Here is a 23,239-nt window from a genome sequence, read left to right on the forward strand (position 1 = left end):
CACCCCGCTCCATTTAAGAAGAAAGCCAGCAACTCTGAGAGACTTCAGCAATACTGGACAGTAGGAAGCCACAGGGGCCGAGGTCCCCCAGTGAGCCTGAGAGAGCCGAGCTGTTTCTTGAAGGAGAGAGCACTTGGACCTATGGGCTTGAGAGGCTCTGGGAGCTCAGATTACAAATGTATCTTTAAAAGTCATATTCTGCTATAAGCTTAAATTTGTTTTTAACTCTGAGCATCACAAAACAACCAGTTGTATCTTGCCAATCCTCTTGACCTTCGGGCTTCTGTTTACCTGTAGTATGAATGCTGCACCTGGGGACCTCTTTTTCATTCAAGCCGCCTGTCATTCTTTCTCATTCTGTTTGCTTTTTCCTCCCATCCTAGCCCAACTAGCAGAATAGACTATTTCAAAGCTTATTGCTGTAATTTGTATTATTAAAAAAATTGATGTGCTCAATCAGTTTCCACCTGTACGTACCCTCCCGCCTCCTTTTAGCCCCTCCCCCCCTCACCTTGTCCAGGACCAAGTTTCACCTGGTTGAGAATCACTTGCAAAACCAGAAAGTAGCATTTCACAGCTTAGAGGGGATCAAAACAATCACTTACTGTCTATTAAATGAGTTACATCTACACAGCTTTAGAACAATGCCTGGAGCAGAATAAGTTCTCAAAAAGTGTTGGCTACTAACTACTAGTAGTATCTTAGCAAATGAGCAGTTCTGTTCAACAGGTATTTCTTGGGTGCCTGTTCTGTTCCAGGCACTGTTCTAGGGTGCCTGGGAACAAAAGGGAACAAAATAGATCCCTACCCTCAGAGAAATGACATCCTAACTGGGAAGATAGACAATGAACAATAAACATCACAAATATGTAGATTGAATAGAACATAAGAGTGTGGTAAGTGTTGTGAATAACCAAACCAAGTAGGACAGGTTAAGGGGGTGGGAAGTACAGGGCAGGGGCAGGTGGTGTATCACATGGAGTCCATGCTAGTCAGTCCTCATAGAGAAAACATGACCTGAGCCAAGGCTTATCGTGTGGAACAGCCAATGGAAAGGCTTTAAAGCTGGGGTGTCCGATATATTTGAGGGAGAGCAAGTAGGCTGGTGTGGGTGGAGCACAGAGGGTGAGGGCAGAAGTAACGAGCAATAGAAAAAAATCAGAATTAACAAAGGGAGAAGGGGGTCCATCAGGCTGAGGGATGGGAGCCATTCCAGAGCTTGGGCTGAGGAGTGACAGGACTACATTTCCATTGAAATAGATCACCTTGGCAGCCTTTTTGAGAACAGATTGTAGGGGGTGGAGGCAAGGGTAAGAGGAGGGTTACCAGTAAGGATGCTACTGCAATAATCCAGGCAATAGATGGTGGTGGCTTGGACCGAGGGCTAGTAGTGGAGCAGCCAGAAGTGGTATCACATACAGACCTGGTCATCAACTCACCATGTCTGCGTTTCCCAACTCTGACTGTCACTGCCCAACAGGCACACAGGATGTTTCCCATTGTTTGTACTCTTCTGAGCAAAAACTATTAGCCATTGGCATCTAAACCAAGTTTGAGGTGCAGCTTCAAGGAAGTCATCAAGAAAACTTATCGGTTATATTCAAATTACCAGCAAATGTCAAGCAAATGTATCTGCGATGGAAGTGTTAATGGAGCAAGCAGAAATTTTGGAGGAAAGGGAATCACAGGTTTTCAGCAGAACAATGGCATTAGGAGAGGGAGGAGAGAAGGAGGGGAAGAAGGAGAGGAGAGCAGGGGGAGGGGAGGCAGAGAGAGAAAGGCAGGGAGGGGAGAGGGGATGGGAAGAGAGATGGAGAAGGAGGAAGGAGGAAGAGACAGACTAGAGGACAAGATTCATGTAAGTACTTCATCAGCCCTGTAGAGGAATAATCTGCTCACGCCTGAGAAATGTCTTAAGTCGGAAACTTGAACAGACATGGCAATTTTGGATCCAGTCTGGAACTGTGACTGAGAAATAATGAGTCAGGGTGAGCAGAAAGAAAGCTTTTACTCAAGCTTAAGGGAAAGAAATCAGGTTAGATGAAAATACACAGTTAAGCGTTAATAAAGGTAATACATTGTACTTAGTTTACTAGTATGTTTTTGAAGTACTAGTTTAAAGTTTAAAAGTTTACTTTTTGGGACTTCCCTGGTGGCGCAGTGGCTAAGAATCCACCTGCCAATGCAGGGGATACAGGTTCGATTCCTTGTCCAAGAAGATCCCACATGCTGCGGAGCAACTAAGCCCATGCGCCACAACTGTTGAGCCTGTGCTCTACAGCCCGCGAGCCACAGCTACTGAGCCCACGTGCTGCAACTACTGAAGTCCGCACACCTAGAGCCTTGTGCTCCACATCAAGAGAAGCCACCTCAATTAGAAGCCCGTGCGCCGCAACAAGAGAAGCCACCGCAATGACAAGCCCGTGCGCCGCAATGAAGAGAGGCCCCCACTCGCTGCAACTGGAGAAAGCCTACGCACAGCAACGGAGACCCAATGCAATGAAAAAAAAAAGTTTACTTTTTAAGACACTCTCATTTCTTAATGTTATTGTTAAGCTTTTTTTAAAATGAAGTTTTATTTCAGGGGAGGAAGAAAGAAGCATAATTGTGGCATAGTAGAAGAGCACTTGACGTCACATTTCTGGGTTTTTAGCTACTTTCTGTCATTAATTATTTGTGCAACCTCAGACAAGTCATTTCTACTCTCTGAGCCTCAGTTTTCTCTTCTGTGAAATGAGACCATAGGATTAAACAGTCTCCTCTGGCTCTAAAATTGTGTGTATTTTTAATTGAGTGGAAAATGCATTCATTTCCTCCTCAGTTAACACCCTTAATGGGCTGCGTGACAGCATGAAGGCCAAGGTCAAGGTCTTAAGCAAAGCATTCTTCCTCATAGTGACTGTGGGCAAACAGTCAGAGGGGCTCTTGAGAGCTGGGTTTGCAAACCAAACCCCAAATATGACAATGAGTGACCCAATCAGAGGGACAAGGAGTCAAACACACACCCTGCCTACCTTTCACAACTCAGGTGAGCCTGGCCATGGCCCCTCCCTGGAAAGGTGCCCATCTCTCACTTAAATATTCATATAACTATTTGTGAGATCCTACCCTGTGACACCATGAGGAGGCCTCACTGTGTCTTCAAGTTTTAATTTCACATTTTAAATCCCATATCTCTCAATTGTCGACTGTCACTAACAGAGCACACACGTGTGCCAAGCCATGTGCTGCGTGCCAGGACCCAGCTGTGAGCAAAGACTAGTGCAATCCCCGCCGGGTGATACTCACAGTCTCATGGGGAAAGCAGACATTAAACAACAGCTATGAATAATTTATGACAAGATTCTGAACATGCAAAGTGCTGCAAAAAGAAATACTGGAGATATAGAAGCATTTAGCAAGAAGCCTAATTTAGTCCCCTAGGCTGAAGAAGTGACATTTAAGTTGACCCCTCAAGGATGAGTTGGAGTTAGGTGACAAGAGAGAGGAGTATTCTGAACTGAGGGGCCAGCTGTGACAAAAGGGAACACATCCCCTCTCTCGGACTATCCCCCCATCCCACCACAGTGTTTACCTGAGGTTCCAGCTGGGATTCAGAGGGATAATGACACTCATTCATTTGCATATTCATTCATTCTTAGCTATTGTGATTCTGTTATATGCTGGGAGGCAGCAATGAACAAGCAGAACCCCTCCAAAAAAGAAAAGAGCTACTCTAATGGAACTTATATCATTTAGTGGAGCAGACAGACAAATGTATAAGTAAGCTATAATGTTGATAAACGTGGAAAAGAAAACATATGGAGTGTCAGTTCTGGGGGTAGAGGTACAATGCTGTATAGGAGGTGTTCAGAGAAGGCTTTAGTGAAAAGGCCTAAAAGAGTAGAGGGGGTGAACCTTATACCCAGGAGAAAAGCATTCCTCGTGGAGGGAATAGCAATTGCAAAGGCCTAGAGGTAAGACTGTGTGTAGCAGACCTGAGGAAAAGCATTCCTCGTGGAGGGAATAGCAATTGCAAAGGCCTAGAGGTAAGACTGTGTGTAGCAGACCTGAGGAAAAGCAAAGAGGCCAGAACAGCCAGAACAAGGGACCCAAGCAAGGGGACGAGGCCAGAGAGGCCATGGGGCCAGGCTTTGTAGGGCCTTGGAGGTCACTGTGAGGATTTGGGCTTTTCCCTGTGTGAGGACTTTAGCAGGGGAGTGACACAATCTGACACACATTTTAGAAGGGTCGCTCTGACTGCTGTTGAGAAAAGACTTTAGGGGCTGGTACAATGGGGACCCACTAAGAGACTGGTGGCAGGGACCAGGATAGAGGGACTGAGGTCCTGAGAAGTGTTGGGTTCTGGTTATAGGCTAGAACCAATAAGGTAGAGCCAATAATATTTGATGATGGATTGGATGTGGGGAATAAAAGAAAGAGGGAGCAAAGAGGACACCAAGGTTTTTGGTCAGGGTATGTGGCAAAATGGAGTTGCCACTTACCAAGATGGAGAAACGATAGGAGCAGCAGGTTTAGCGGGAGAAATCAGGAGCGTGGGGACAGGTAAGTTTGCGATCTCCATTAGACATCACTGAGAGTGCAGGGAAGAGGTCTGGAAGGAAAGGAAAACCAGGTAAGAGTTGTCAGATATTTAGAGCCAGAAGACTAGAGGAGATCACCTACAGAGTAAGGGTAGATTGGAGAAGAGAGGGGTCCCTGGAGCCCTCCAACACTGAGGAAGACCCTGCAAAGGAAAATGGTAAAAGAAGCCATGACAAAGTTACCTTGAGTGGGTCAGTCGTCGTTCTCTACCCAGCTCTTTCCCCAATCCCCCCGCCCCCAGCCTCCTCTACATTCAGTGCCTGACATGTGGACACACACACATTCACATACACTAAACACAATTTCCTGTCTCATTGCATTCCGTGCCCTTGAGAAGAGCTGGAAGAGTGTGGACCGCCTTTCCCAGCTGTGCGGCATGAGGGTCAGGTTTGGACACAGGCAGGAAAGCTATCTCTCAGGAGGTCAGCACTGTGCACTGCTATTTTCAAATCCCTTTCCTATTGTTGATTCTACTGATCACTGATAACACTGCTATGTCCATGGGAAAATTTCAAAGAGAAGACATTTCCTATGTAAACTCATAGCAATATGAACTCGAAATATAGTGTTTGATTTTGAAAAGCAGAAAAACTATGGAACCCTCACATCAAAAGGATGAGTCATCTTATCCATGCTCCCACCTCTGGGGACACCTGAGCCTATCCCAGGTGAGTGGGTTGCTGTCTACTCTGTTCTTGGGATCTCAAGGAGGGGTCAAGCAGGAAACCCCTGGTGGCCTTGATCATGTGCCATATCCCAGCCATTGGCCATAGTCAGAGGCATCTTCAATTTCATGCAATTCTTCCTTATCTTTCAGCTAAGGTTCTTTTGCTGTGGGTTAAGGACAATTTCGCTTGCCTTGTCCTCTAATAAGAAGAACCTGTTGAATGGTGACTGGCCATTCAGTCACCTTCCCACCTGGCAGGCTGGCCATCCACGGTGGGACATTATATAGGACATCACCTGCTCTCTTGCGTCCCGAGGTCCTCAGGGTCCCGGCAGCACACATAGTGGGCAGGTTAAAGGGCTGCTGACAGTTTTGTCCTCAGTGGTCTGATTTGCTGAGACGGTGAGGATTGCCCAAGGCAATAGCCAGTGGGGCCGTTCCTTGAGAAAGCTGCAGAGGACTGGGAAAGGGAGGGGGGATGCCTACCCCATTGTGGAGAAGCCACAAACACATGTGCCCCAGATGAACCCCAGAGGGTGGAGAAGCCAAATAAATACAATCTATTATTAGATGAAAGTCAGACACAACAAAAAAGAGCAGCCAGTTAGCTAGCAAGGACTCCTCATTCTGAGGCACTATTAGAGCCCCCACATTGTATAACCACCAGATGTCAATATAAAGCAGGGGATTTGGGAAGCAGTGAACAGCTGACGGGAGTGTCAATAACCCAATTTGTGGTGTGTCAGGATGTTACACTCGTTCATCGGCATTTAATGAGACAAGACATTGATGTTAACACAGTGGGAGGGAAGTTGCCTGGACCAATACTATCCCTTGCTGAAAATTAATTTAAACTTTCTTTTCCTTATGCCAGAAATGGTAGAGGTAATTCATTTCCAAAGTGTTGAAATGCCACTGAAAATGAGCTAGGGTAATAGGGAAAGAGTCATCCGCAGCTGAACAAAATCCCAATTTAGCTTTCTTTTGGTAACCGCTCGTAAATGAGACACCGTGAAATAATATGCTTTACGGCAGGAAAGGAAACAACAGGGCCTATTTAATTTGGGGGATGGGGAGGGTTGCAGGGCTGGAAAGGGAACGTTTCATAGAGATTTTTGGAAAACCATGAGAGCTGCTGTCACCATCGCCAAGTTCATAGCCGCTCTGTGCTGGTGGAAAATTAACAGTTTGTGTTTTGGACCTGTTGGCTTGAAAAGTCCAGGGCCTTGGCAAAACCAACTGTTTTATCAAGGTTCAGTGAAATCAGTGTTCAGATCATTTACAAGATTTCTGCTCCCTGCGTTGGTATCTGGTTGAGGGTGGGCCCAGCGTTATTCACCTCTCTGGTTCCCACTTCCCATTTAGTAGTCACGTGGAACATATGACCTGAAATCATAGTGCTGTCCATTTTCTACCCCTTGCTGTGTGTTCCTTTGGCCTCTTTATTTTCCCAGGAAAGAATATCAGATGTGAAAACTACAACTCATGAGGACATAACCTCACGAAATTAATCATTTTGTTCAGTGCGAACTTTGTCTTTCTAATCGTTATGTGCCCACATTCCAGCCAGGGGAAGATGGAGAGGGAGTCAGGGGGCTAAGTTACTCTGGGCTGACTAGGTCCTCCTTCAGAGGGTCCCGTATCATCTCATCCATCCCCCAAATCCCAGTCAGAAGGCTCTGAACCCACCCTGAGATAGGGAGAGGGAGACATCTGCAAAAGCTCCAAGGGCCAGAGCACAATTCTGGCATCTGGCTGAGTTTACGCAGGCTGGGTCACTAGCCCCTCCCTATTCAGGTGCTTTGTGACTTTGCAGTTCTTTCCATAAAGCAGTGGAGTATGTTTCCCCACTACTTAACTTTGTCTTTGGCCATGTGGCAATGTGCCAGTTCTGAGCCTAGGTTTTCAGAGGCATTGCATGTTAACACAGTGGGAGGGAAGTTGCCTGGACCAATAGTATCCCTTGTTGAAAATTAATTTAAACTTTCTTTTCTTTATGCCAGAAATGGTAGAGGTAATTCATTTCCAAAGTGTTGAAATGCCACTGAAAATGGCGCCTCTGCCATCTCCACTGGTCCAAGAAGGAGGATGAGAGATACGTGTTGCAGAGCTGAATCCCAACTGCCCAGCCAAGTCTGGCCAAGATCAGCTGACTGCAGGCATCCCACACATCTATGAGCTAAACAACTGCTTACTATTGTACACCGCTGAGTTTTGGAATAGCCTTTTATACAGCAATAGCAAATAATAATGTCCCATAAACCAGAAGAGAGATTCTTATATACAAGTAGACTAATTCCCTGGAGGGAAAGACTGACCTTTACTTGAGGAATTATAACATGGAGAGCATCAGGGTATGTTTCCCAGGCTGATGGCCTTCTCGGAGTGGAGGGCCACTGCACAATCACCAAGGCCTCTCTCGGTCTCTGGACTACTAGTCAAAAGCCTCAGCTTCAATGGAGAAGCCCTGGATGTTCCCCATACCATTCTAGGGTCCTAGTACCATTTGTCCCATCCTCCCACTATCTCAAAAGAGAGAAATAACCTTCTATCTATTAGGGACCCATTCCAAGCAATGGTTTCAGACCTCCCTTAGACTCCTAATGACATTCATGATAGGGGCAGGCTTCCAGATTAAAACTTCCAGGACCCAAGGGCCAGAGGTATAGGAGATTCCTTGTTTAGGGACAGCCAGCTGCCCAGAGAGCCTCCTTCCATGCCATTCAACCCACTGACAAAGCTGAGAGCTCAGGCCAGCATCCCCACTGGTCCTGGAGAGGTGATATATCTCTGTCAAAGCCTTCACAATTTAAGCACAGGTGCCAGCAGCTTGGATGTAAGCTGTCTGGGCATAAAATACCTGGATTATTTATCTTTCTGCTCATGAAAGGCCAGTGATTCTTACGTTTCCACTAAGCAAGGTTGGCATAGAGCACAGAGCCTCGTTTTTCCTGCTGTTTATATAAATGGACTTAACCCTGCCCAGGCTCCCTGCTGCAAATGTGTGATTAAAGGATTATAAAGGTGATGAAAATAGTAATCACATCTGTTTTCAGGCAGAGCCTTCCCCTAGGGGGTCCTAAATAGCTGTGTTCTTATTCATATCTACAAGGAAAGGGAACCCAGGGGGCACTTTCATAGATGGGGCAATAGGCCCCCAGAAAGGGTCAGATAGCAAGTTGCCTCAGGGTTACCCAGCTCGTCAGCTTCCAGCTTTGATGCGGGGTGGGGGGCAGGAGAGGTCTGTCAAAACAGAGTTCAGAGCCTGTGGACAACCACATCACTGCATCACCCAGACTGGGCTTGAAATTGGGACATACCCATTGTGGGTGAGCAGCTTAGGGGCAAACCTAGCTGTCGGCTACGGGAGGGGGCAGCCCAGCAGGCAGAGAATTATTTGGAAAAGATGCCATAGGAGCCAGACAGCCATCCTAACTGGTGCTTGGCATCAGAGAGGTCCAGCGGATGGTTTCTAGTTGAACAGAGCACAGCAGAGAGGACCTAGAAACAGGCGATGTGTGATGGATGGTTCAGGCTGGAAGTGCTGGGATCTCAGCCTTAGGCAGGGCTCGAGGACAGGGCTGGACTCCCAGAGAGGAAGGACCCGGAAGAGTACGGCAGGGCCCAGGCCCAGAAGACCTAGGGACGGGGCAGGGTATCACGAGAGTCGAGCCTGGAGCTCAAACTGGGCAGAAGTCCCACCACAGCTGAGTCAAAGGCTGAGCAGCCAGCTCAATTGGCGCCGAGTCACCAAAACCACTCGTTAGGCTCATTCTGTGGAAATAAAGGTCTGGTTCCAGGGACCAGGGAAAGAGCGTGGTTGCTGGGAGGGTGGTGAGGGAGGTGGGACAGCACCTCGAAAGGCCATTCAAGTTCAGGCTTCTGGGAGTCATGCAGACTTTAGACCAACTCCAACCAGAATTTTACCTTCCATATGGAATCACAGGATAGAACCAGTTAGGTGTCAGGACAGAAGACTGAGCAAGTTCTAGCTCAGGTTGCACCACTGCCCCACCCTGGGGCCTCCCTTGCCTGGCCTCAGTCCCCATCCTCCAGCAGAGACTCGTACCTGCCCGACTCCCTCCCTCACAACACTGTGCTGAAGAGCACATGAAATAGCGTATAAAGTCACCTTGGAAAAATAGAATAGTAAGGGCTCGTCAGTATTATTATTAATCTGACATGTGTAGTATCTTCTCTCAAAATCAAATTTCCCAAGGCTGATTTGCCAGTTTGAGAACTAGCCAGTCCTTTCACTCCTTTGCCCTAGTCTCCCACTCCCGATACTTCCTCATCCATCATTCCCCAGCAGAGGTTTCATCGATCTTAGAGCCGTAGCACTTCAGAACGGTGGGGAGCTGGGGAGCTATGGATCATCTGATGAACCGTTGTATTTTAGAGATGTGGGCACTAATGCACACCTGGGAGATGTCACCTGCTCCAGGGCATGTGGCTAGTTAATGGCTGAGCCAGAAAGCACAGTGTCTGGCACACAGTGGGAACTCAGTTTACAGTAGCCTTTATTGTTATTCCAACTATATCATGCTTTCAGTAAGCAATTCATTTGCTACTCATCAATCACTTTGACGAAAATTTTGGGACGGGAAATAGTGATGGTTGAAGAAGGGGGATGTCATAATTAATATTACTGAGGAGATTTTTAGATTATTTAAGGTCACCTTGAATGCCTCCTCTTCCAGGAAGCCAAAGCTGGTCAGGGGCTCTTCCCATGTTCTCATGGTATCTCCTTACATCTTGTCCTTATTTCATATGCGTAAATCAAAAGAGCTTTTTTTTTTTTTTTCTGCGGTACGCGGGCCTCTCACTGTTGTGGCCTCTCCCGTTGCGGAACACAGGTTCTGGACGCGCAGGCTCAGCGGCCATGGCTCATGGGCCCAGCCTCTCCGTGGCATGTGGGATCCTCCCAGACTGGGGCACGAACCCGTGTCCCCTGCATCGGCAGGTGGACTCTCAACCACTGTGCCACCAGGGAAGCCCAAAAGAGCGTCTTTACTTGTCTCTATCTCCTTCTAGACTGCTGGTTCCTTGAAGATAGGAACTGTGGCTTTCTCGAAGCTGAATCCACAATGTTTAATGTACACTATGTGAAGTTGTGGATTTTATTATAGTTCAGGAGTCTGATGTTTCTTAGATGTTCCTGATTTCTCTGGGCTCATGGGTCCAGAGAGTCTTGGACCAAGAACCAAAAAAACATTGTTCTTATCTCGGTTGTTTTATTTACAATCTATATGACTTTAGTTAAGTCACGTATTCTCTTTAAGCTCCAGTTTTGTCATCTCTAAAAAAAACGGGCTATCTATGAAAAGCAATTTGTCAATAACTATCAAATTTACAAATGGATAAAGCCTTTGCCCAAACAATTCATCTTCTAGAAACTTATCTTAAGATATACTCACATATATCTTACTGATATACTTTCCCACAGGTTATTCATTCCAGCATTATTTTTAAAATTAAAGATTGGAAAGACTTAAATGGGCTCGTTAAATAAATTAATTTATAGAATAGAATTCTATGCAGCCACAAAAAGAATGATGTAAGTCTAATATATACTGATATTAAGTAATCTCCAAAATATATTATTAAATGAAAAAAAAGTGCTAGGGGCTTAACAGTGTGTAAAGCAAGCTTTCCATTTGCGTAAAGGAGGGAGATTATACATGTGCATTTGCTTGTCTGTCTGTAAAATACCTCTGGTTTTTCAGAGAACCTTTTCTCTGAAGGTTCTTCAGAGAACTGGTGACCATTGGTTGTACCAGGGGAGGAATGTGGATGACTATGGACAGAGGGGAGGGGCTTTCCACTGTATAGACTTTAGGACCTTTTGAATTTTGAACCATGTGAAAATAAATAATAAAATATATTTTTAAAGAATATCAAAAGAATGAAAAAAGAATAAAGGTCCCAACCAACTCACGCAACTGTTGTGAGAAGCATATGGTGGTATTCTTTCTCCCAAGCCTGGTTGACCCCTTGCCTCTGAATTTGAAATGGATCTATTTTCCAACCAAGATCTTGTGCTGATCACCCACGGCAGATTCACAGCACAGCCTTCCAGTAACATTTAGGTAAAATATTTCTACTCTGCGTTACCAGAACTCTGGTGAGGTATAGAAGGGGCAAGGCTCTCCCAGGAGGGCCTAGGACCAGAGTCTAGGAGCCCCGGCATACCAGGGTCTGAGGTCAGCTGGGCTGCAACTCTCTCCTTCCTATCTCATAGTGAACAAACCCATATGGGCTTTATAGCCTCAACACATACACAGGTTATGGCAACCTGGAGCTCAGGAAGGACCCAGGACATATTGTTTCTGTGGCTAGAGGGTTTCCTTTGTCTCCTTTACCTTCTTGCTGGTTCTCTTTCTAAGGTTTTATTGCTTTTAGAGTTAGGAGGGAGATTCCACCTGAGGCAAGATAACTGTGAGCTACTGACCAGAACCAGCTATATTTCTGGTAACTGACTATCTGACTATGGTCAGACATATGAAGGACAGTGAAAAGAACCATTGACTCTACATCCCTTCCCCGGGGATGCCTGGAATCGCACCATTAGCCATTTACATGTTAATCGTGGTCATCAATGTGCAGATCCTCTCTTTAAACTGAAATTTTCCTGGCAAGAGTAATATCTTTGGAAGAATTCACTTAAAAGAACATTCATTCATTGATCCAATGATTTATGAATGTTTATTCATGCCAGACCTTCTATCAAGTACCTGGACATATAGGCAAGTAAGCTAATCATTGATCTTAATAATAAATATCACAGCAATGATGATGACAATGATAACACTGTCTGAGTGCTTATTACATGGCAGGCGCTCTTCTAAGCTCTTTGTGTGTATTTGCATTGAATTCTTGTAACAAATTTCAGGAAGGTAATGTTGTTATCTCCATTTGTTGGATGAGGAAATGGAAGAGATAAGTAACTTGTCTGAGATCCCAGAGCAGTTGAGTCAACTGGCATGTAAACTTTCTAACAGACTTGTTTCTAGGGAGAGTCAAGAGCTAGGAGTTGAGCTGTCTCCCTGTGGGGTGGAGGGTGAGGAGAGATGATACAGATGAGATACCTGACAATCTTCAGGCTAATTCCTTCCTGGTGATGTTGGGAAGAGCTTAAGGAGAGACTAATCTAAAGAGCAGTAAATTGCATGGACACCAGCCAGGGTGACTGGTGAGCCCAGTAAACAGAAGAGGCCAGCCTAGGGCAAGGGCCTGGGCTGAATCAAGATCCTCCGGGCTGCACCTCTGCACAAGTTTTACCTCAAACCAACGTGAGGCCTAGGGCCCAAGCATCCCAGGGACCAAGGGAAATGAGAGATATAAATCTATCTCTGGCAGCAGTGTGGAAGTTGAGAGAGCTAGCAAGGAATGACACCTGATCCAAGGGATCCAGCTACACAAGAAGTCAGCCAGCATGGGCTGCAAAGTCACAACAAGACTGGTCTGCAAAATCCTGAACCGTATTCCAAAGTGGAGCTCAACCATGCGGAGCGGCATGGGGAAGAGGAGGCCTTGGGGCCTAGCTGAGTGTCCCCAGTCTCTTCCTAAGTGGCTCTGAGCTGGGTTGACTTCCAGGCCGGAGACTCACCCAGCACCTTGAATTCAGGCTGGTCTTGGGGCAGGTCTCCAGATTTGCTCCCTTCTCATGCAGATTCAGGATGTGCTACCGGAAGCAGCAGCGGAGAGGGTCCCTGCCTGAAGTGCTTCTGGGGACACAGAACTGAGCCCTGAATAATAACTTCAGTCACTTTCCAAATTCTCTGCCCGCCCCCCGCCCCCCAAAGGGGAAACCGTGTGCTTACAAGGAAAGCCAGTCTCCCTCCCTCTGGGCAGGGTCTTCTAGGAACTGGGAGGCCGGAACCATGGAAGCGGGAAGAGGGTGGACTGTGGCTAAAACAGACTCACCTGTCACCAAGTCTTACCATCAGAACCCGGCCACTCATCTGAGATCTGGGAGCGGAGGGGGAAGACGAGCTGTAGTCTGTTCTTGAGGAAAATGTAGTCTGTTTTTTTCCGCCCTGATTAGCATTTTTATTGCGTCCCTCCTATTTGCTCTGCCTGCTTGTAATTAAATACTGCCCATGGTGTCTCGTCTATCTTGGTAATATTCTTCTGGACGCTGATGAATGGGATTTTCTTTATGGACTTGCTCCACTGATAGAAAATAAGACTTCAGTTTTGTATGTCCCTTGGCAGGGTGGGTCAGCCCCAGGGGGTGCCTAGCATTGAGGTCAGGAGCCTCCTTGTAGTATCTCAGGGTCTTGGTCTGAGATCTTGGAAGGAAAATGCAAAAAGCACCAGGTGCTCTTGTCCTCAGAGCAGCCCTCACGGGAGATGACTCTGGGCATAAGGCATCTGCTGCTGTCCTGCTTAGGAAAGCCTGAGGTCCGGAGGCTGGCAATGACTCTGGAAGGTTAGAAGGGAGGGATGGGGGAGGGGGATGAGGCTTTCTAGGAGGGAGACTAGACTTTGGCCAGGACTCCAAACAAATCCCTGAGGCTTGTTCTAATCCCCATACTCCTCTCTGCCTAATTCGTCCCCTTCGTGTGACCCATAGTCTTGGCTACAGTTGTGGTCCCTCGGGCCACCCTCCTCTGTGTCATCATACCCCGAGCCTTCCTTGGCCTGCCCTTCTTTTGTCAGCCCTCTAGTCTCCCCCCGCTTCCCCATCCCTGTGTCCTCAGTAACGTCCATCCCATTTCCAAGGAACTTCCTGACATTCTCCACTTTTTCCTCCACCTCTGTTCTTTAAGCAAAGCTCTGTTTCTCCTCCTGTCCAACTGGAGCCATGATCAAGAGTGGATGAATTTGCATTTGAACCTTCTCAAGCGTAGAATTATCAATCTAGACCAGAGATTCCATGGTTCTCAAAGTGTGGTCCCCGGACCAGCAGCAGCAATTTGCTTTTCGGTTCCTGTTAGAAATGCAAATTCCCAGGGCTCAGATCTCAGACCTAGTGAATTAGAAACCCTGAGGGTGGAGCCCAGCGATCCCTGTTTTTCTTTTTTTTTTTAGCGGTACGCAGGCCTCTCACTGTTGTGGCCTCCCCCGTTGCGGAGCACAAGCTCCAGACGCGCAGGCTCAGTGGCCATGGCTCAAGTGCCCAGCCGCTCTGCGGCATGTGGGATCTTCCCGCACGGGGGCACGAACCCGCATCCCCTGTATCGGCAGGCGGACTCTTAACCACTGCGCCACCAGGGAAGCCCTGTTTTTTTTTTTTTTTTAAACATCTTTATTGGAGTATAATTGCTTTACAATGGTGTGTTAGTTTCTGCTTTATAACAAAGTGAATCAGTTATGCATATACATATGTTCCCATATCTCTTCCCTCTTGCGTCTCCCTCCCTCCCACCTTCCCTATCCCACCCCTCTAGGTGGTCACAAAGCACCAAGCTGATCTCCCTGTGCTATGCGGCTTCTTCCCACTAGCTATCTATTTTACGTTTGGTAGTGTATATATGCCCATGCCACTCTCTCGCTTTGTCACAGCTTAGCCTTCCCCCTCCCCATATCCTCAAGTCCATGCTCTAGTAGGTCTGTGTCTTTATTCCCGTCTTACCCCTAGGTTCTTCACGACATTTTTTTTTCTTAGATTCCATATACATGTGTTAGCATACGGTATTTGTCTTTCTCTTTCTGTTTTAACCAGCCCTCTGCGCCACACTCAAGCTTGAGAGCCACTGCTCTAGACCAACTTTCCACAACTTTCTCTCAGCAGCGTGTTCTCTGAAACCCACGCCATCTGGGTACTTGCCTTCCACCAGCCGTGGACTCCAGGTCACTCACCCGCCGTCCCGAAGGATACCGCTGCCCTGCCTCTGACCGCGCTCCTGCGAGCTGTGCTCACCTTCTCCCACGTCCCCGCTGCTCCGTGCCTTCTCCCTGAGCAATGTCATCTTCCCTCGCAACTTCAGCTGTCACCTCTGTGCTGATGATTCCCACATGCACATTTCTAATGAGTAGCTCTCTCCCAAGTGCTAGAAATGTACTTCCTTTTGCCTATCAGGCATTGACCTTCACCCTACCAAACACCTTAACCACTCATCCCAGACAGATCTCCTCCAAACTGATGTCTTGTGTTCCTTATTTCAGTCTATTCCCTACCCGACTCTACACACAGAGACGTCTCTGACTCTTCCATTTCCTTTAACACTTGCTCCTCCCTCCGACACCCCCCCACCAACCAATCAGTCACTGGGGCCCACAGGTTCTGCTGCTCCCCCTTCTTGGCTGGGTCTGTCTCCGTGGCTAGTTCAACAACCCAGTTCAGGCTCCACCCCCCCACCAGCTCCCACTTCTACCCTCCCTTCTCACTGCTGCCAGAGCTGTTTTGCTAAAACACAAGTCCCACCATGATGGTCCCTCCTGGCCTACAGGATGCAACCTGACTGGGCTTTCCATCATCCTCCTGCTGGGCTCCCTGCCGCTCTCCCAGCTCAGCCTGCACTCCCACCACTAGACACTGCTCATTTTCACACCTCTGTGCATTTGCTCATGCTCTTGTCTTTGCACGGAGTGACTTTCCGTCTCCAGAGCTTCTTCTCACCCCTAAACTTGCAACTCAACGCACTCTCTTTGTGTGCACCCTTCCCAGACACCCCTTCCCTCTTCCCCCTGCTCTGGACTCCAGAGCACGTTACTCTTGACCTTCTGATAGCTGCACCCTTTGCATTGCTCATTTGTCATCCTCCCTGGACTGTGATCCTTTCCTCAAGTCTCTGCTGTACCTCAGTCATCATCGTCTTTTCAGTCCAGAGCATGATTCCCGGCACATAGTTGGAGCTACATAAATATTTGGTTTGCTTGCTTGATCCAACTATTACTTAAAAGACTGAGACCTGCAAACACACAATTACACATCACCCACTGTAACCTTTTTGCCCCACTCCCCTATCACCCAAGCAGAGTGGAGGGGTCACGGGCAGGGTCTGTCATTCCCACACACTCCCCAGGCAGCTCTGTGACATTGGTTTCTGCCCTTGTCATTTATCTTCTATGTCAAAATTTCCCCTGCATGAGAATGGTGGAGAAAGTGAGCACCATTTACCCCTCAGGTTCCACCTGAGGAACCTGAGGGATGGTCCCATTCTGCTTTCAGCTCAGTCTGATGAACTCCCTCCAGCAGAGAAAGGAAGAAATGAGTATTTCCCACAATCCTGACCTGGCTGGCCATTCTTCTGAAATCTCAGAGTGGTAGCCACATGGAAATGTGCTGTCAGGGGGCATTTCCCGTGACTCTGGATTTTGAGCTACACCCAAAAAGACCCCCATGCCAGAGACAAGCAGCAGTGCCTAGAATACAGTCAGTGCTCAGGAAGTGTTTGTTGAATGAGTAATAAAAAGCGGAGGAACAGAAGATGCTCTCAGAGTCCTTCCTCCCCCCACCCCCAGGGTTGCCAGCTCCTGCCTTTGCAGCCTGTCTAATTCCAGAGTATTTATGCAGAAATGAGTGAGGTAGCAAAGAGGAAGATGGAGAGAGACTTGAAAAGAACATTTTCCCAAGATTCTCTCCTCTGTTCACCTCTGAGGAGGACCTCTGGATCAGGAAAAACACACAGCTTCCCAGGCCACAAAGCCCTCTTCATTCTTGGCCTCAGCCCTGGGCTCGTGCCCTTCCAGGCTACAGGCAGAAAGAGGTAGACAGACTAGCTTGGAGACAACTTTAAGTGAATTCAATTACCATAGCAACCAAAACCACCAGAATGGAGATTAGGCTCCAGACAGCAGTGATCCAAGCATCCGACACAGGCAGCAATCCAAAGGCCATTGCTTGGGAGACCAGGGGCCAGGGTTGGGGGGAAGGGGCACCCCAGCTCATCTACCCAATACCCCCCATTCACCTGCACTTTCTGGGACTCCTCAGAGCTCTAACCTGCCAAGGAGCAGGCATTCATTCCTGCTGGGGGCTGGAGAGACCTGGAGGGGGTGTGCGGTTAGAGGAATGAGCAGGTGCTGGCCTTCTGCAAGCCTCTCATTTTCTACTGTGTCCTTCCATGGATAGGCAGGGTGCCAGCCGGACTTCTGTACTTCTCTGCAGAGTAAGATTTAAGAGTAGGAGCTCTGGAGTCAGGCTATTTGGTTTTAAGTTCCAGCTCAGCTAATGATCTTGAGCAAATTGCTGAACTTTTCTGTGCCTTGTTCTTTTCATCTGATAAATGGGGACTACAGCAGCCGCTCACAGGAATGCTACAAGGACTAAAAAACAAGAATGCTTATAAAGTGTTTGCACAGTGTGTAACACACATTAAACACCAGGTAAGAGTTTGTTGTCACTGTGTCATTGCTATTGTTATCAGATAAATGGGGACTACAGCAGCCGCTCACAGGAATGCTACAAGGACTAAAAAACAAGAATGCTTATAAAGTGTTAGCACAGTGTGTAACACACATTAAACACCAGGTAAGAGTTTGTTGTCACTGTGTCATTGCTATTGTTATCGATTTCATGATGATGACAACTCCAGTCCCTCCTGGCCCTTGTCTATTTTCTTGCTATGAGCACTTTGCCAGTTCGAGGCACCAGCCTGAGGCAGGGAGAGAAGATTTCCAGGAGGCTGACAAGCTGGGTCATAGTGGTTAGTTCCCTCTTGCTCCAAAAGCCATCAGAAACCGAGAGGGATTGTATGGGCTGCCTGGCAAATGACCAAAGGCCTTGCTCTCTGGGGAATTTATCTGGGCCCATCAGCTGTGGTCAGCCAGTTGTGGTCAGCCTGGAGAATCTCAGTAAGGACAGAACCACAGATGGTCTCATTCACCTACTCGTTTTGCCCCAAAGATGTTAAACAAGTCTGTGATCTTCAGCCCCAAAGAATTGTTGCCTTTCCTGAAGGTGGAACCCTCATCTATAAAATAGGAATAAAAATAAAGGCTGATTTCAGAGAAATAGCAGACCTGTTCACAAATAGCTGAGGGCAGCTGTAGGCACTGGCTTTATTCCCCTCACAGCATGTGTGCATGGACTTTATTTCCCATATGTCCAGAGGGCAGAGATGATACTCTTCAGTGATGCAAAGAATTCGGGACCCGGCTGGGGAAGGTGTGTCTAGTCCACCTCCAGGGATGTGCCCGGTTCATTCCACAAGCATTTTTGAGCCCTAGTGATGGTCAGACCTCAGGAAGCCAAGATGAATAAGACTCAGGAGTTCAGCTTGGTGGCGAAGAAAGACCTCCAAGAAACATAGCAGGAGGTGCTGCTGGACAGGGGGAAATGTGGTGAGGATGCTCAGGGCAGTGCGGCTGAGCATCAGAGAGGACTGGCATCTGGATTGGGCTGGAAGGAGGAATACATTTTGCCCAGTGGAGAAGGAGGAAGGACTCCGCAGGCAGAGAGAACAGCAGGTGCAAAGAGGGAGTGTGAAAGGGCCTGGTGTGTCTGGGGGAGGTGAGAAGTTTAGGGATGATAAAGCGTATGCGTGTGTGTGTGTGTGTGTGTGTGTGTGTGTGTGTGTGTGTGTTGCGTGCATGCGTGTTAGAAAACGATAAGGGGGTGGAAAGAAGTATGCCAGGAGATGAGACCCAAGAGTTCATCTCTCCTCTTATCTCTCAAGAGATCAGCAGTTCTATCAACCCCTAGATACTGTGGCTTGCTGTGCTGGGCTTTGTTCAGCCTTATTCTGAAAATTAATTCCCCTACAACCAAAGGAGTTGTTGAGCTTGTTTTGGGGAAACCCCAGCCTGTTTCTTAGGGTCTGCATTGCTCAAAGGTCTTCAATGGCCCCAGTTGTCAGCTTCCTCCAGCCCAGCATAAACAGCTCTGTCTGGAAAGGACCCTGAGACAGAACTCTGACCTCCCTCCCCCTCCAGGAAGGGCTGCACCTACACCCTCAGCTGGTTCTGCTTCGCATTCCCCTGCCCCAGACTGGCACAATAATCCGGCAAGGTTGCACAGCCTGTTCTGGGACCCTCTTTTGCTGCTCCACATCCAACCAATCAGAGTCCTGATAATTTTTACCTCCAGCATATTTCTCTCATGCCCCCTCTTCTCCATCCATCCACTGGTGCCCTAGCCAAGGCTCTCATCATCTCTCTCCTGGAATACCGTAATTGCCGGCTAATTGGTCCCCCTGCTTCCCATCTGGTCTTCCTCAAATCCGTCCTCCTCACTGCTAGGCCAGAGTAGATTTTTCTAGCATAGATCTGACTGCACCATGCCTCTGCCTGGAGCCCTTCCCTGGCTCTCTGCAGCCTGCAGGATAGAGTCCAGCTTGTTGGCTTGGCCTCCCAGCCTCAGGCCCTGCTTTGTCCTGCCTCTGTCCTCACATTCTAGGCACAACTGAGCTTGTTCACATCCTGGTGTCTTTGCTGCCTGGTGTTTGCTTCTTCCTCTCAGTCATTTGGCTGATTCCCTGTCCTCTTTCCAGACCCAGCTCAGATGTCATCTCCTCCAAAGCATCTTCTCTGACCCCTCAGGCTGGACCAACTGCTCCCCTAGCTCTCCACGCACATCCCTGTCACACCACGTATTAGCTCTCTCACTAGGCAGCTTTGTGATGTTCACCTCCAATTCTTCATCTGAGAAATGGGAATAATAATAAACTTATCGCATGAGATTGTTTTGAGAGTTTGTAAATCTAGCTACTCTTCACCCCTCAGGCTTCAGTGATCCCCACATGAGGTTTAGTAAGCCTAAATATGAGGGCAGAGCTCACACCCACTGTTCATCTTTCTCTTTAAACCATGAGCTCTGAGAAGATAGAGACTGTGCATATTTTGCTCACCACCATATGCCCAGATAGTAATTAATACGTGTTAAATGAAGTGATTGTGGAGCCTGATTCCTCCAGCTCTGTTTTTTTTCTCAAGATTGCCTTGGCTATTAGGGGTCTTTTGTGTTTCCATACAAATTGTAAAAATTTTTGTTCTAATTCTGTGAAGAATGCCATTGGTAATTCGATAGGTGTTGCATTGAATCCGTAGATGGTTTTGAGTAGTATAGTCATTTTCCAATATTGATTCTTCCAGTTCAAGAACATGGTATATCTCTCCATCTACTTGTGTCATCTTTGATTTCTTTCTTCAGTGTCTTATAGTTTTCTGAGTACAGGTCTTTTGCCTCTTTAGGTAGGTTTATTCCTAGGTGTTTTATTCTTTTTGTTGCGGTGGTAAATGGAATTCTTTCATTAATTTCTCTTTCTGATCTTTTGTTGTTAATGTATAGGAATGTAAGAGGTTTCTGTGCATTACTTAATTTTGTATCCTGCAACTTACCAAATTCATTGATTAACTCTAGTAGTTTTCTGGTGACATCTTTAGAATTTTCTATGTATAGTATCATGTCATCTGCAAACAGTGACAGTTTTATTTCTTCTTTTCCCATTTGTATTCCTTTTATTTATTTTTCTTCTGATTGCTGTGGCTAAGACTTCCAAAACTATGTTGAATGAGTGGTGAGAGTGGATATGCTTGTTTTGTTCCTGATCTTAGAGGAAATGCTTTCAGTTTTTCACCATTGAGAATGATGGTTGCTGTGGGTTTGTCGTATATGGTCTTTATTATGTTGAGGTTGGTTCCCTCTATGCTCATTTTCTGGAGAGTTTTTATCATAAACGGGTGTTGGATTTTGTCAAAAGCTTTTACTGCATCTATTGAGATGATCATATGGTTTTTATTCTTTAATTTGTTGATATGGTGTATCACATTGATTTCTGTATATTGAAAAATCCTCGCATTCCTGGGATAGATCCCACTTGATCATGGTGTATGATCCTTTTAATGTGCTGTTGGATTCTGTTTGCTAGTATTTTGTTGAGGATCTTTGCATCTATGTTCATCATTGATATTGGTCTGTAATTTTCTTTTTTTGTGATATCTTGGTCTGGTTTTGGTATCAGGGTGATGGTGGCCTTGTAGAATGAATTTGTGAGTGCTCCTCCCTCTGCAATTTTTTGGAAGAGTTTGAGAAGGATGGGTGTTAGCTCTTCTCTATATGTTTGATAGAATTTGCCTGTGAAGCCATCTGGTCTTGGACTTTTGTTTGTTGGAAGATTTTTAATTACAGTTTCAAATTCACTACTTGTGATTGGTCTGTTTATATTTTCTAATTCTTCCTGGTTCAGTCTTGGAAAGTTGTACCTTTCCAAGAATTTGTCCATTTCTTCCAGGTTGTCCATTTTATTGGCGTATGGCTGCTTGTATTAATCTCTTCTGCAGTGTCAGTTGTCCCGGACTTCAAACTATACTACAAAGCTAGAGTAATCAAGACAGTATGGTACTGGCACAAAAACAGAAAGATAGATCAATTGTACAGGATAGAAAGCCCATAGATAAACCCATGCACCTATGGTCGCCTAATCTATGACAAAGGAGGCAAGAATATACAATGGAGAAAAGACAGCCTCTTCAATAAGTGGTGCTGGGAAAAGTTGACAGCTACATGTGAAAGAATGAAATTAGAATGCTTCCTAACACCATACACAAAAATAAACTCAAAATGGATTAAAGATCTAAATGTAAGACCAGACACTAAAAAACCCTTAGAGGAAAACATAGGAAAAACACCCTTTGACATAAACCACAGCAAGATCTTTTTTGACCCACCTCCTAGAGTAATGAAAATAAAACCAAAAATAAACAAATAGGACCTAATGAAATTTAAAAGCTCTTGCACAGCAAAGGAAATCATAAATAAGACGAAAAGACAACCCTCAGAACGGGAGAAAATATTTACAAATGACGCAACGGACAAAGGATTAATCTTCAAAATATGCAAGCAGCTCATGCAGCTCAATATCAAAAAACCAAACAACCCAATCCAAAAATGGGCAGAAGACCTAAATAGACATTTCTCCAAAGAAGATATACAGATGGCCAAGAGGCACATGAAAAGATGCTCAACATCACTAATCATTAGAGAAATGCAAATCAAAACTATAGTGAGGTAACACCTCACACCAATCACAATGGCCATCATCAAAAAATCTGTAAACAATAAATGCTGGAGAGGGTGTGGAGAAAAGGGAACTCTCCTGCGCTGTTGGTGGGAATGTAAATTGATACAGCTACTGTGGAGAACAGCATGGAGGTTCCTTATAAAACTAAAAATGGAACTACCATATGACCCAGCAATCCCACTACTGGGCATATATCTTAAGAAAACCATAAATCAAAAGGACCCATGTACCCCAATGTTCATTGCAGCACTATTTACAATAGCCAGGACATGGAAACAACCTAAATGTCTGAAGACAGATGAATGGATAAAGAAGATATGGTATATATATACAGTGGAATATTATTCAGCCATAAAAAGGAACAAAATTGGGTCATTGTAGAGTTGTTGATGGACCTAGAGTCTGTCATACAGAGTGAATAAGTCAGAAAGAGAAAAACAAATATCGTATATTAACGTATCTTTGTGGAATCTAGAAAAATGGTACAGATAAACCTATTTCCAGGGCGAGAATAGAGATGCAGATGTAGAGAATGAACATGTGGACACCGAGGGGAAGGGGAGATGGGACAAACTGGGAGATTAGGATTGACATACATACACTGCCATGCGTAAAGTAGATAGCTAGTGGGAACCTGCTATAAAGCACAGGAAGCTCAGCTCGGTGCTCTGTGATGATCCAGATGGGTGGGATTGCGGGGGGGAGGGTGGGGGGGGGGGGGGGAGGTCCAAGGGGGAGGGGATATAGGTATACATACAGCTGATTCACTTCATTTGTACAGCAGAAACTAACACAACATTGTAAAGCAATTATATTCCAATTAAAAAAATTGAAGTGATTGTTGAACTAATGTTAGTGGATGAAGACGTATCAGTTCAATTTAAATGTCTATTGAAAGCCAAGCTCTGGGCTAGGGCTCCCCTCTTAATACTTAGGTGGGACGGGGGTGCAGATAAGCACACTCACCCCGTGTGTCCTGGGCAAGATTGCACCTTGAGTTGGGAGCTCAGCTCAACTCATTAACATTTGATGTGGGTGGAATGGGAAGTAAAAGGAATTTCCTAGGGAAAACCAGTCC

This window comes from Monodon monoceros, unplaced genomic scaffold (genome assembly GCF_005190385.1).
Source record: "Monodon monoceros isolate NGI ecotype Baffin Bay Population unplaced genomic scaffold, NGI_Narwhal_1 Super_Scaffold_18, whole genome shotgun sequence".
NCBI classification, from domain to species: domain Eukaryota; kingdom Metazoa; phylum Chordata; class Mammalia; order Artiodactyla; family Monodontidae; genus Monodon; species Monodon monoceros.